At 38.5% G+C, this 14,985-nt stretch overlaps 1 protein-coding gene and 1 long non-coding RNA gene across 4 annotated transcripts in view; one reads left to right on the top strand and one right to left on the bottom strand.

Annotated features, from left to right (window-relative positions):
* UFM1 (ubiquitin fold modifier 1) overlaps positions 1-14,985 on the bottom strand; it is a 262,633-nt gene that overhangs the window by 18,048 nt on the left and 229,600 nt on the right. The window lies entirely within an intron of this gene.
* Positions 1-14,985, top strand: part of LOC110255748 — a 35,263-nt gene that overhangs the window by 3,706 nt on the left and 16,572 nt on the right. Inside the window, exon 2 of the long non-coding RNA XR_002336501.1 lies at positions 6,238-6,310. This is a non-coding gene — a long non-coding RNA (uncharacterized LOC110255748). The remainder of the gene's footprint in view (positions 1-6,237; positions 6,311-14,985) is intronic.

The following is a 14,985-nucleotide window of genomic DNA, read 5'->3' as shown; positions in this document are numbered from 1 at the left end:
GTATCCGCAAGAATTTGGGTTTGATCCCTGGCCTTGCTTAGGGGAATAAGGATCCAATGTTGCCGAGCTGCGGTGGAGGTGGCAGATGCAGCTCAGATCCATTATTGCTGTGGCTGTGGTGTAGGACGGCAGTTGCAACTCCAATTCAACCCCTAGCCCAGGAACTTCCATATGCTGCCGGTGCAGCCCTAAAAAGCCAAAAAACCCCACCACCAGCAACAAAAGCAAACAAACCGAAACATGCAAAGCATTCAAGATGGATTCTATTATCTCTTTTAAAAATGAGAAAATGGACAAAAGAGCTTATGAACAGTCCGAAGGTCATGCATATGGTTTGTGAGAGACTAGTGACAAAGCCTGGTTATGGAGGTTTCTTTACAAAATTTCCCCAATTTGATCCTATATGAAGTTTATTTTTAGTAGTTAATATATAAAATAGAAATAATTAAATGATAAATTTATTTAGTGAGCTTCTTAATTCTTATGTCCCAGCATCTAGAATAGTATCTGGCCCATCACATGTACTCAGTCAGTATTGGTTGAAGGAATTCATGTTATTTAAAAAAAGTTATAAATTGGTAACGCTTCCTAATTGTAGTAATGTTTTTACATTCCATTAACTAAAGTCATAAATATTCTTAATGCAGTAGATTATACACTTTGATTCTTGCTTTGTTCTTGTTTTAAAGCTTATCTATTCAAAGGATAGACTACTCATTCAATTTGCTGCTACGGGTGAAAGCAGAGGTTAGAAAAGGCTAATTAAAGATTCTTATCAAATGTTATTAAAGAAAGAAGCCATTTAAATAAAAGATTATATGACTATCCTCACATGTTCCCACACCATTATTTTATGTGACATGTTTATTCTGAATCAGGCAGCCCGCACAAGAAATCTCATTACTGATTTTTCTAGGCTTGTATACTCAGCGATGAGGAATTACTCACTGATATTAATCTTTCTTTTATGGTGGTGGGTGTATAGGAGGGGCTATGAGTTGGTGGCAAATGGCCTTGTGGAGTTTGCTGTTTGGTCTGTACAGTGCAGCTAGGTGAGCACCCGAGGGAGACCCGAGTGAGTCAGTATCTGTTGTCCTAATCACACTGTCGTGATTTCTGCTGTACCCTGCAGTCATTCGGGCTTATGACCACTCATATAAATTATGTGACTTAAGAAAAGCAACTCAGGTGCATCACAATTAGAGACCATCCCCATAGCAACTAATAAAATGGTAGATTTACGCATCTTACCATGTTGATAATTACATTGAATGTAAATGTTCTAAGCATATCAGTAACAATGCAGAGATTAACATAAGACTCTAAAGAGAATAAAATAGGAGAATTTGACTTAATCATGCAGAAACCTGCTTAAGGAGTCCCTATTATGGCTCAGGAGGTTAAGGACCCGGTGTTGTCTTTGTGAGGATACAGGTTTGATCCCTGGCCTTGCTCAGTGGGTTAAGGATCTGCCATTGCCATAAGCTGCAGTGGAGTTTGCAGATGCGGCTCCAGTTCAACCCGGGAACTTCCATATGCAGCCATAAAATGAAGAGAAAAAAAGAAACCTACTTAAGAGTATATGTATTTTTTCTTGTAAAGGAATTGCTAAATTCACGTGTAAGACTGCTTATTGCCCTAATACAATGCCATTTGGCTCATGATAATGGTTTAAGCTTTTATTTGGGAGGATTTTACACAAATGTTGGAGAATTTACCCAGATGTTACACAAATCTGAAGAGTTGGAAGGAATGCAGTTGTTGTTTTGTTTTGTTGTGATTTTCAGCATCATAATCTGTTAAGAACTGGGTGGTGATCATTTTTACAATTTTAGATTGTGCCGGTAGCTAAGCAGGAGAAAAAAGAAATAGTTCATCTGTTTCATTGTTGGGATAATCTCCAGACATGTTGAATTCCTGAGGCAAGGCTGTTAACTGAGAATAGCTTCTAAAATTCAAATTTTTTGGACTATTAAGCATTTCTTGACCAGCTGCTTGGCAGCTAATGGGTGATAGATTCAAAGATTTAGAGATTTTCTGAGGGCATTTCATTTATTTATTTGTAGCAAAGTAAACAGATTTGAACATTTGGCTTAATAGTATCATTTAGACTGAATATATATGACACAAAATGAATTCTAATTGATTTTATATTCTAGGAGCTATGGTAGCATGGTCTAGCAGTCTGAGATTAGGAACTCGAGCCAAAATTATTGAAATTCGTTGGCTACACACTTATTAATTGCTTTGCCTTCTAACGCTTTCTTATTTTCTCTTTTAAATTTCAATCTTTCCCAAACATTTCAAAACTTAATTTCTTAGTAGTTCATTTGCCCTGAAAAATTTTAATATGAATGTTATCACAATTCTGAATTTTCCTTCTCGAAATTTTGATAAAGTTTCTCTCCATGTCTGAATCCTAAAATGACTCAAAATTTTCAGAAGAATGAGATTGTAATTCTTGACTTGTTCATAAGCTTTTAACAGGTTGTTTCCCGCTTTTATTAAGTGCCATATTTACTTTTTCAATATTTTTTTGGATCTCCTGTCATTTCCTGGCCATTATAAAGGTACTGGTAATTACATATCAAAGTAGTGTGGTTTTTGCTACAGTTGATATTATTCTCCAATAACCCCATTAGGTTAAGTTTTCTTTTTTTTTTTCATCTTTTGTCTTTTTGCCTTTTCTAGGGCTGCTCCCGTGGCATTTGGAGGTTCCCAGGCTAGGGGCTGAATTGGAGCCATAGCCACCAGCCTATGCCAGAGCCACAGCAACACAGGATCTGAGCCACGTCTGCAACCTCCACCACAGCTCACTGCAATGCCGGATCTTTAACCCACTGAGCAAGGTGAGGGATTGAACCTGCAGCCTTATGGTTCCTAGTCAGATTCATTAACCACTGTGCCATGACGGGAACTCCATAGGTTAAGACTTTTAAGTATACAATTCAATTAGTTTTGGTAAATGTTTGCATTCATGAAGCCATCACCTCATAAAGACAGAGAAAATTTCCATCTCTCGGGAAACTTCCCTTCAGTTCTTTTCCAGTCATTTCTTCTCATCCAGGGGTAACCATTACCATTTTGTGATCATCATTGTAGCTTAGCCTTTGCTCTTGTAAAATTTATATAATTGGAATAATATAGTATATTATCTTTGTGTCTGGTTTCTTTTGTTCAGTATAATGATTAATTCAATATGTTATCAGCATATTGCTGAGTAGTATTCCACTATTTGGATATATATAATTTGTTTATATATTCTTTCCTTCATACCGGTTGCTTCCAGATTTTTGACTGTTATAAATAAGGCTGCCGTGAACATTTTTTACAAGTCACCTTGGTTATATATATTGTGGAATTTCTGGGTAGTTGTATAGTTAGCTTTAAAATGAATTGCCTAAGAGGTTTCCAAAGAGGTATCACCATTTACAATTCCATCAGCAACATAAGATCCAACTGTTCCTTCTTCTCATGCATACTTGGCATTGTCTTAAAAAAAATTAGCCATTCTGGGAGTTCCCGACATGGCACAGCAGAAAGGAATCCTACTAGGAACCATGAGGTTGTGGATTTGATCCCTGGCCTTGCTCAGTGAGTTATGGATCCGGCATTGCCGTGAGCTGTGGTGTAGGTTGCAGATGCAACTTGGATCTGGCGTGGTTGTGGCTGTGGTGTAGGCTGGCAGCTACAGCTCCAATTAGACCCCTAGCCTGGGAACCTCCATGTGCCGTGGGTGCGGCCCTAAAAAGACCAAAAAAAAAAAAAATTAGCCATTCTGGTGGTTGCGTAGTAGTAACTTACAGTGGTTTTAACTTGTATTTTCAGGATGCCTAATGATGTTGAGCATATTTTCATGCGCTTATTTTGCAACTACATATCCACATTAGTGAAATGTCTTTTGAAATCTTTTGTGTGTGTGTGTGTGTGTGTGTGTGTCTTTTTTGTCTTTTTAGGGTCACACCCAAGGCATATGGAGGTTCCCAGGCTAGGGGTCGAATTGGAGCTACAGCTGCCGGCCTACACCACAGCCACAGCAACACAGGATCCAAGCTGCGTCTGTGACCTACACCACAGCTCCTGGCAACGCTGGATCCCCAACCCACTGAGAGAGGCCAGGAATTGAACCTGCAACCTCATGAATCTTACGTTCGTTAACCACTGAGCCATAACAGGAACTCCATCTTTTCAAATCTTTTGCCTGTTACTTTGTTGGGTTATGAAAGTCCATTTTTTTTTTCCTTATTGTTAGGACTTTTTTTTCTTTTTCTTTTTCTTTTTTTTAAAGGGTTGCTCCTGCGGCATATGGAGATTCTCAGGCTAAGGGTTGAATCGGAGCTGTTGCTGCCAGCCAATGCCATAGCAACAACAGATCCAAGCCGGGTCTCTGACCTACACCATAGCTCACAGCAACTCCAGATTGCTAACCCACTGAGCAAGGCCAGGGATCGAGCCCGCAACCTCATGGTTCCTAGTTGGATTCCTTTCTGCTGTGCCACAATGGGAACTCCAGAACTTTTTGACCTGGTATAAGAAATCATTGCCTAATCCAAAGTCACGAAGATGTTCTTTTATATTTCCTTTGAAGCCTAATAATTTTAGCTTTTACATGTAGGCCCATAATCAGTCTCAAAGCAATTTTTGTGAGTAGTTTAAGGCCAGGGTCAAAGTTAAATGTTTTTCCTTTGAGGTATCAAATTGTTCTAGCACCCTTTGAGGAAAAAAGAAAACGAATGAAAAGAAAAAAAAAAAAAGCACCCTTTCCCCCACTGTATTACCATGGAAACATGGCTGAAGATGAATTGACAGAGTATGTGGAGGTCCTATTCTTTTATCCTGTGCATCTATCCTTAAGCCACTGCCACACCGTTTTAATTACTGTAGCTTTAGGATAATTCCAAAAGTCAGGTGCTCTAACTTATTTTTTATTTTTTTTATTTATTTTTTATTTTTCAAAATTGCTGTCTATTCTAAATGCTTTGGATGTAAATTTTTGAATTAGCTTGGACATTTCAACAAATATCCCACTGGGGTTTTAACTGAGATTGTGTGGTTGTTAGATGAATGGAAGGAGGGTTGGCATCTTAATAATCTTCCAGTTCATGAACACAGTGTATTTATTTGTTTATGTATTTTTACAGTTTCTCTCAGAAATATTTTATAGAGATCTTTCACCTTTTTGTTACTTTTATTCCTAGATATTTCATTTTGATGTTATATTTTGTTATTTAAATATAATTTCCAGGTGTTTGTTGCTAGCAGGTAAAAATAAAACTTTTTTTTAATATATTGACTTCATTTACTGTGTCTTCGCTAAATTTACCTGTTGGTTCTTGTAGGGCCTTTTGTTGTTGTTGTTGTTAAGTTCCTTGGGATTTTTATATAAACACTATGTTCTTTGTGAATCAGTACAGTTTTATTTCTTACTTTATGATTTTTATGGCTTTTTCTTATTTTTTATTTTATTGGCTAGGACTTTCCATAACATGGTAAGTAAAAATGCTGATAGTTGTCATTCTCATCTTGTTCTCAATCTTAGGGGAAAAAGTTTAATATTCTGCCATTTATTTTGATCTCAGCTATAAGATTTTGCAAATATATTTTTATCAGTTTGAGAATATTCCTTCTATCCCTGGTTCGAAAATAACTCAATTGGTAAAGTTTCCTTCTAGTCCTAATTTGTTGAGATTTTTTTTTTCCTGAATAAGTGTTGCTTTTTCTGCCTCCATTGAGACAATCATGATTTTTTGCTTCCATTCTATTTAATGTGGTGAATTATATTGATTACTTTTCTAATGTCGAATCTCTCTCTCATTCCTGGGAAAACCTCTACTTGATTATGAGGTAGCATTCATTTTATATTTTGCTTGATTCAGCTTGATAATATTTTGTTGAGAATAATTGAATTCTTTTTCATAAAGTGGATTGGGAGATGGCATTTTGAGTGCTCTTATTTATATAGTCCCATAGTGGCTATAGATTTAGACCTCTCTTCATCCAAAATGGAAGTCTGGGAATCTGAAGATAAATTCAGGATACTGAGAACAAGGGATGGATATGTCAGATATAAAACAAAGTTTTTTATATATTTATATATATTTATATACACACACACACATACACACGCACACAGAATACATATGTATGTATACACACATTCAGCAAAAGTACAGGCAAAGTATGGTTTTTGTCTTCCTTTGACCAATTATCTTGTTTTATTCTTTTCCACCTGACCAGATCCAGGGCCCTCCCAGATCTGTGTGACCAACTTTTGGCCAAGATGGATTCCAAAGCAAAGCATGGTGGGAAGGTGATGTAGACTTATGGCCTGGTGCTCCCTACCTTTCTGACCTGGGGGTGGGGGAGGTCTCTCTATGCATGTATAGTTGTGGTCTCCCTGATCCTGAGGATGGGAAGTATGTGACCTCTTGATCTCTTGCCCAAGCAGGGCTTAGCCCCTCTTTTGACCCTGTCTTGACCATTGTTAAACAAGTTCACAGAAGACAAATACCAGTTATTTGCTTTGTGCCTGTTGTTATTTCTATTTTGATGTAAAGATGGGTGGCTTGTTGTAAATGCTAATCCTGGAGCCCACCTATCTCCTGCCTCAGGAAGTATAAACAAGAAGTAAGTTGTAAATGTCTATCCTGGAGCCCATCTACTTCCTGCCTCAATAATAATACAAAGAGGAGTTCCTGTCGTGGCTCAGCAGTTAACAAACCCAACTAGCATCCATGAGGACACAGGTTCCATCCCTGGCTTCGCTCAGTGGGTTAAGGATCTGTTGTGGCCGTGAGCTGTGGTGTAGGTCACAGATGCAGCTTGGATCCTGCGTTGCTGTAGCTCTGGTGTAGGCTGGCGGCTACAGCTCTTATTTGACCTCTAGCCTGGAACCTCCAAATGCCGTGGGTGAGGCCCTCGAAAGACAATAATAATAATAGTAATAATAATAATAATAATACAAAGATATTATTTAGATAAAGGATGAGTGGCTGTCTGAACACAGGCTGCTCTTAGAATGGAATGAAAGAATAAGGGATGTTGAAAAAGTAAACATGAATATCTACTTTGCTTTCTGTCCTTTACGTACATGCATATAAAATTTTCTGGAATGATAGCAATGGCTAATTCTGGGTAGTAATATTTAGAATTTTTTTCTATGTACATTGCAAAATTTTTGAATTTCTTATAATATGCTCACACAAAACAGTCTCTTATCTGAGGATTTTAAGAAGAGCACTGCTTTTTGTATACCTGAAATTTCAGAAAATATTAAAGGCATATGGTGAGACTACCAGCCAAATAAGATCTTTTCTGCCCCTCACCTTTAGACCATTTTAACCTCCAAACTCAGAGGACCCAGAAGTCAGCATGGGAAAGAGGGGAGAGGAGCTGCATATAAAAGGAATAGAGAAAAGCTTACCATATGCCTCTTCCCAATGCAGATTTCCAACTAAAATAAGATCTGAGAAGGAAGGGAGAGTTTAATTTTGATAAAATATCTAGTCATACTATCCCATTAGACTTGGGATATAGGCACAAAAATGAGACTCTTATGAGATTAAATAATTGGAGTTTTATGAACTGAAAGTAGCATGAGTAGTCATGTGATCCACCTAAGATGTCAACCAACAGGCTTGGAAGAAATACTAGGTTTGATCAGGTACTGGGGGAAAAAGAATAGAATTCATTTGTTTGCCAAGTCCCATGCTTTTAGCGTAATAGTTGGATTTGTGGAAGAATAAGAATCACTAATGAGCAGAGATAGTGGGGCAATTTACAAATAAAGGACTATAGAGGAATTAGATTTGGAGAAGAAAACTAAGTCTACTTCTGAGTATGTTAGGTGTGAGGTACCTGTAAGACATTTAAGTAAAGGTATACTGTGGGCAAGTAATTGCATGGCCTTAGAGCTCAGAAAAGGGAAAAGGGTTGGAGATCTAAACTTAGAAGTCAATATGGGTAGTGTTACAGTCAAAGAGGTAGGTAAGTTCTATTAGGACAAGAGTGAAAACAGGGAGAAGAGGACTTAGAATGAAGCAATGCAACCTTTCACAATCAGAGAGGAGCTGCCTGAAGGTACTGCCTTAAGATACTGTTTAGTCATAGGGCTAAAAAGGAGGCCAAACAGAACTAAAAAATATGAATGATTCTAGTAACACTTCTAAGTTACAGGAATATTGAAAAATATAAATATATCATAACCAGTAGAATGCCCTGTATTCTTTTTCCGAAGAAAGTTCCATTATGCATTTAGGATCATTTTTAAAATATGGTAAAGGACTGAACAGAGATCTTCAGAGAGGTGGTGGGAGAATGACTAGAGCCACGGAAGTCAAGGAAAGGCAGGAAAATATGGATACATATGTCAAATGTTGCAAAGGCTAGAACTGAATGTCAGTGAACTGAATGGTTCACTGAATGGCAGCGTGAAGATCATTGGTGAAGCTAACAAGAGATGTTCAAGTGGAATGGGAGGCGGTGGAATCAGGACTCAGACTGAAGAGCAAGTGAGATGCAGGAAAAGGGAAGAAAAAACAGTAACAGTGTAAGCAACTCAGCAAGTTCTCCCAGGAAGAGGAGTAAAAAGATAATGAACATGAAAGAAAGGTATTTGGGTTCCTGAATTTTGTTCAAGGAAGGGAAGTCATGATAGCATATTTGAAGGATGATGGAAGGGATCGAGTAAAGAGAAAGAATTTAAAGAAGCAAGACCAAAAATGTGTAGCTCTTAGTGGCTTCTGAGCTGGCAGAAGATTATGGAATCAAAGATGCATGTGGAGAGATTTTCTTTTGATAGAAGGAATACTCAGAAAAACATCATAATTAATTGAACAGAAGGAATTACAGTTTTCAAGGTCCAGTATATTCCAAAATAGCTTAGAGCTTATTTTGTTTTGTTTTGTTTTGTTTGGCTATGCCTGAGGCACATGGAAGTTCCCGGGCCAGGGATTGAGCCCACTGTGCAGCAGCCACCAGAGGCACTTTGGGGACAATGCCAGATCCTTAACCTGCTTCACCATGAGGGAACTCCTGGGGTTAGGTTTCTTAAGGAAGGAGGTTGGATGGGAACTAAACTGTTGTAAGGAAGTCAATAACAGTTAAATGGAAGAGCTGTGGTCTGGAATAAGAAATCAAGAAATTTAAATTTATTATTACATTGGGACTTCAACACTCTGTGTCTCTACTTCTTCATCTAAACACCAAGAGTTCTGCAGTATTTTCTGAGCTTCTGCTCTACGCCTAGTCTTAGCTAGATATTTATTTGAGTTTACTTACAGCTTACAGCAGCCATAAAGCAGGGATATCGATCTCTTAATTTTATGGGTAAACAAAATAAAGCAAAAGCGACAATAAGTCACCCAAGGTCATAGGGCTGAAAAGGAGGCCAAGAGAAGCTAAAAATGCATGTCTGCATGATTCTAGTTCCACCTCTACATTACAGGAATGTTGAAAAGTATGCATATATCATAATCAGTAGAACACCTTGTGCTCTTTTCTGAAGAAAGTTCTATTATGTGTTTAGGATAATTTAAAAAAATATGGTAATAGTGAAGCCATCATGCATATCTTGAACATTTATGTAATTGCTGCCGATAGGAGTAAAATAATCATCTGCAAATACTCAGTATTATTCACACAATTTGCATTGACTCTGTTTTCCAGAGCCATCCCTTCTCCTAGTCACAGCCATCTGGTTTCCTTCTACATCCTGCTATCTCAGTAAAGCTAAAGGAACAAAACTGAGCTGCTGAGAGCAGATCAATTTCTCATTATCCGTAATGTGTGAAGACGAGACTACTGACAGCGATCCCAGTCTTTGTCTATGGATATGGTTGAAAACTTGTGTTTACATAACAGAAAACGTTTTCATATTGAGGGCAAGGAATGGGCGGACTTGGCTGCAGGACACTGTGCCTTCATATGGGTACGGATTCCTCTCAGTGTGTAAACTTAGTATTTCTCTACCTAGAGGCCTAGGAGGCGTGTTTTCTAGGTTTTGAATTTGAATTTGAAGGTGTGTTTTTATCAAGTTCTTCAGAGTGGTTGAAAGAATCTGTCCTGCAGAATTTAGAGGTAGGAAAATAAAAGCAGGAGGGCAAGTGTGCAAAGGATAAAGTGTCCCATTCATCCTTCCACCAGTCCTTTCTCCCTTCCTGCCCTCCTTCCCCCCCTTTCCCTTCCTCCCTCCATCCCTCTCTTCCTTCTTTGCTTCCTTCCTCCCTTCCATCAGTACCCACCACACCAGGCAGTGCACAAGATACTGTTGCTAGACCAGGAGAAAAAAAAGGCACACTTGTCCTATTTTCATAGAATACGCATTCTAGTGGAGGAAGACATACTAAAAACACATTAAAAAAGGAGAAGATGCCCATGGTAAGTACCATGTGGAGAGGTGAAATAAGTTACTGTGATTGAATATGACTGGGTGAATTATATTATTTTGGTGGTTAAGAAAGGCTTCTCTGAGGAGGTAACATTTAAATAAAGAATGCACTTACGAGAATAACTCAGCCGAGCACAAATTACGTAGAAGAGCGTTTCAGGCAGAGAAAAGATCCAGTGCAAAATCCTTAACAAACTTTGGAGCTGGGAATGATAGAGAAGAGAAGAGAAGGTGCCCAGAGCTTGCAGATAGTGGGTAGATGGGATGAGATGAAATTAGAAAGGGGGGCAGGGACCAGATCTCACAGAGCTCAGGAAGACTGAGTAAGATGGTCGACTTTCTCTTTTCTGTGGATAACAAACGTTTTGGGCAGTTTTAAGTAGAAAAGGAAAGTAATCTGATTTACTTTGGGAGATACAGGGAGAATGAGTTCTTGGAAAGCAGGCATATAACCAAAAAGAACCCGTAGAAGTCTTACACATTTACCTGTTACAGAGTGGAGCTCTTTGTATATTTTTAACATAAAAAATTTTAGGAAGATTATGCCGCTAAAGAAAAAAAAAAAGAGTTTGAAAAATCACAGTTCTGGCCTATATCAACATTATAAAAATTATAAAAGCATTGATCAGCCCATCCAACCATGTTCTGCTATGCATTCCCATAGGTGTCTAAGTTGTTCTCTGGATTAGATCTGGAAATATTTGCCAAGTTGGTCCACAACATTCATACTCATCATTTTTGCTCTGAAAGTCTCCAATTCACTGTATTCCTTAGATGCATTATAAATTTCCATTTGTTCCCTTGCCTGAGGCAGTTAATATTTTAGTGACATAATTTTAAGAATGTCAGTGTGCAGTACACACTGTATAGCCTCAGGAAATTGTGCCCAGCTGTAAAAAGGTGTAGGCTATTACATTTTTGTAATTCTTAGTGAGAGCCTTCTATTTTACAAGAATGCCTACTGAGACATGTCTTTGTTTAAGACACATGGACACCTGGAGTCCGAAAAAAAATATAACAGATCTGGCAACTAGAGCCAGAAAAAATATGTTTGGGATATTTTTAAAGTTATGTAATAATTGTTAGAGATGAAACATATTTTAAGTCTTTTCTTCTGTGTTTATCCTTGACAATCAGCAAACATTTACTCATTTACAACAGTAATAATAAGAGAACATTTACTGAATTGTTCACAGTGTACCAGGTGCTGGTCTTATAATCATTATCTTATTTAATATTCCTAACTCTGTGCTTCTTTTTTTTTAAAAGTATAGTTATGTCAATTTCTGCTGGACAGCAAAGTGACCCAGTCATGCATATACACACATTCTTTTTCTCAAATTATCTTCCATCATGTTCTATCATAAGAGATTGGATATAGTTCCCTCTGCTATAGAACAGGACCTCATTGCTTATCCATTCTAAATGGAATAGTTTGCATCTACTAACCACAAACTCCCAGTCCACGAAGAAAGGCAGTTTTATTTTGTTTCAGCTGTATTTGCTGATCCTATTATTATAAACTTACTCAATTTATCCACATTGCTTTGCCCACTATATCTGGCCTTCCTCAAGGACAGTTTCTATTGATTAATTTTTTTTTTCTGGTTCATGTGCCATGTTTTCTTATTTCTTTGTATGTCTCATAAGTTTTTGTTGAAAACTGGACATTTTGATACTAAATTTGGCAGCTCTGGAAATCAGCTTTCTTCCTTCCTCTCTTCTTCTTCTTTCTTTTTTCTTTTAATCTTTTTAGGGCCACGCTGCAGCATATGGAGTTTCCCAGGATAGGGGTCGAATTGGAGCTGTAACCGCTGGCTTAAGCCACATCCACTGCAACGCCAGAGCTGGGCCACGTGTTTGACTGACATCACACAGCAATACCAGATTGTTAACCCACTGAGCAAGGCCAGTGATCAAACCTGCGTCCTCCTGGCTACTAGTCTTCTGCTGAGCCACAACGGGAGCTCCCTGGAGATCGGATTTCTATTCTTTTCCCAGGTTTGTTGTTATTGCTGTTCATTGTTCATTGTTGTGGTTATTACTATTACTCTTTTTACTGTTGTTTGTTTAGTGACTCTCCTGGATTAATTCTTTAAAGCTGATTTTCTTTGTCATTTTGTAGCCACTGAAATCTCTGCTTCCTTAGGTTATTGGTCAGCTAATGATTCGATAGAGATTTTCTTAAATGGCTGTGACTGGAAGTCTCCTCACCTCTGCCGAGGGTCTTGTATGTGTGTTTAAAATCTGCCTTGTCTTTTAATTTCTACTTGTGTGGAGACTTGAGGTCAGCCAGAAGCAAGACTTTAGGGAACTCTCAGGTCTTCCTTTGGCCTGCACATGGCTGGGGAGTGCGCACACCCCTACATGTGGGTGTGGCCGTCTGGATTCCCAGGAATATGTCAGAGCTTTTCAAACCATCCCAGGACATCTCGCTCACCAGCTTTTCCGTCTAAGTGTGTTGGTCAGCTTGCGCTTTGCTCTGTTACTGCTGCCCCAGGCAGCTGCCAGGTTGAACAGCTGTCACTGATGTCTTTGCAACAAATTCACCATTCAAGAGGCTCTACACACTGGGCGTGAACTCTGAATCAGGTCAGAAAAGTCAAGCCTTGTGAGTGGGATTTTCCGGGAAACTACCAGATGGGTAAAATAATAACAATTATTTGGAAAGAGGGTTTTTTGTTTTTTTGTTTTTTGTCTTTTTGCTATTTCTTGGGCCGCTCCTGCGGCCTATGGAGATTCCCAGGCTAGGGGTCCAATCAGAGCTGTAGTCACCGGCCTACACCAGAGCCACAGCAACGCGGGATCCGAGCCGCATACACCACAGCTACTGAGCAAGGGCAGGGACCGAACCCGCAACCCTATGGTTCCTAGTCGGATTCGTTAACCACTGCGCCACGACGGGAACTCCGGAAAGAGGGTTTTGAATGAAGTCCAACCCCAGCCATCCTCTTCTGGCTTTTTGGCTACTAGTTCAAATGTAATTAAGAGGCTATTGGCTTTCAAGGCTACATGGAGCTGGCAAGAGTGTAGTGGCAACTGGGGAAATTAAATGCCATTAATACTCACTGTTTTTACCAAGATTCTTTTTTGTTTGTTTGTTTTGTTTTGTTTGACAATGCTCTCTGGATTGTTCTACGTCATTGGTTAATTTCTAGAGTTCAGAAAAAATTTATTTTGACCATTTTTAATAGTGCTCTCATTGATTTTACGGAGAAGAGGATATTTTATATTCCTTGCTCTGCTATTCTTGCTGATGTCACGACTGAGAATTAGAATATTTTACCAGGATATTAATAAGTCCAGTTAAAGTTTGTTACCATGGAAAAAGGAGAAAAATGGCTATTAGAGAGAAAATAGCACTCTATGCTATAGTGACACTTGAAAATGTCTGCCTATTTTATTCAAGTGAACAAATATTAAAGTAGGAGCAGCTCAAATTGAGTTTACCAGCTGAGATAAAACACATTGTCTGTTCTAGGCAGATTGTAGGTTTTGAGTCAAGATGAGTTCCGAATACATTTTAACTTTCCATGTGTATAATCTGTGACTATGTAAGTATATTCGCAATAGCTCTATGAGTGCTTTTTTTTTTTTGGTCTTTTTAAGGCTGCACCCACGGCATATGGAAGTTCTCAGGCTAGGGGTTGAATTGGAGCTGTAGATGCTGGCCTGCAATACAGCCACAGCAATGCCAGATCCAAACTGTGTCTGCAACCTACACCACAGCTCACAGCAAAAGCTGGATCCTTAACCCACTGAGCAAAGTCGGGGGTCGAACCTGCATCCTCATGGATACTAGTCGGGCTCCTTACTGCTGAGCCACGATGGGAACTCCTATGAATGCTTTTTTTGAATCCACATAGAGATAAAATATTTAAAATATAAGTTATATCTTAGTGCGGCCAACCAGGCTATAATTAGAGAAGACAGAGTTTTAAATGACTGAGACTCTTAAAGGTAAGCCACGGGGTGTGAACATTGAGTACATCAATTTTCTTCTTTTTTTTCTACTTTGTGGGAAAAAAACAAAAACAAAACAAATATTGAAAACTGAAACAGGAAACGACAACAGTGTGTGTTGCTCCTATGGAGATTTTTCTAGTGCTTCTTTTTTATCTGAAACGATAAAGACAGAATTAAAAGGCTTTTCAGAGACCAGAGGAGTTATTTGGTTCCAAAGGTGAAGGACTATCAGAGGAATCCTAGAGATCAGAGAATCAAAAGAACTGAAGAGGAAACAATTAGGGACGGAGGGGACTGACCAGGAAATCACACTTGTCAGCGAGTCAAGCTCAGTTAATAGAGGGGACACACGAATGCAAATACCAGACCTATGGCCAGAGGTCAGCTATGAGTTTTCCAACACCTATAACCTTCAAATATTCATACACCCACCAAAATAATTTTGATCAACTATGTAGTCCCCACAGATTTTCAAGTTAATATCAAAAAGTTTTTAATTACAATTTTAACATTAAATAGTCACAAAGATGATTTCTATTAAATCAGAAGTATCATTCTCTAAACGGTAATTCTTTTATGTAACTCATTTCAATGTATGCAATGATATCTAAATACCATGGTGATTTGAAATA

The sequence above is a fragment of the Sus scrofa genome, chromosome 11 (assembly GCF_000003025.6).
Source record: "Sus scrofa isolate TJ Tabasco breed Duroc chromosome 11, Sscrofa11.1, whole genome shotgun sequence".
NCBI lineage: Eukaryota > Metazoa > Chordata > Mammalia > Artiodactyla > Suidae > Sus > Sus scrofa.
Note: the sequence above shows the minus strand (reverse complement) of the source record. Positions and strands in the feature narration are given on the sequence as shown.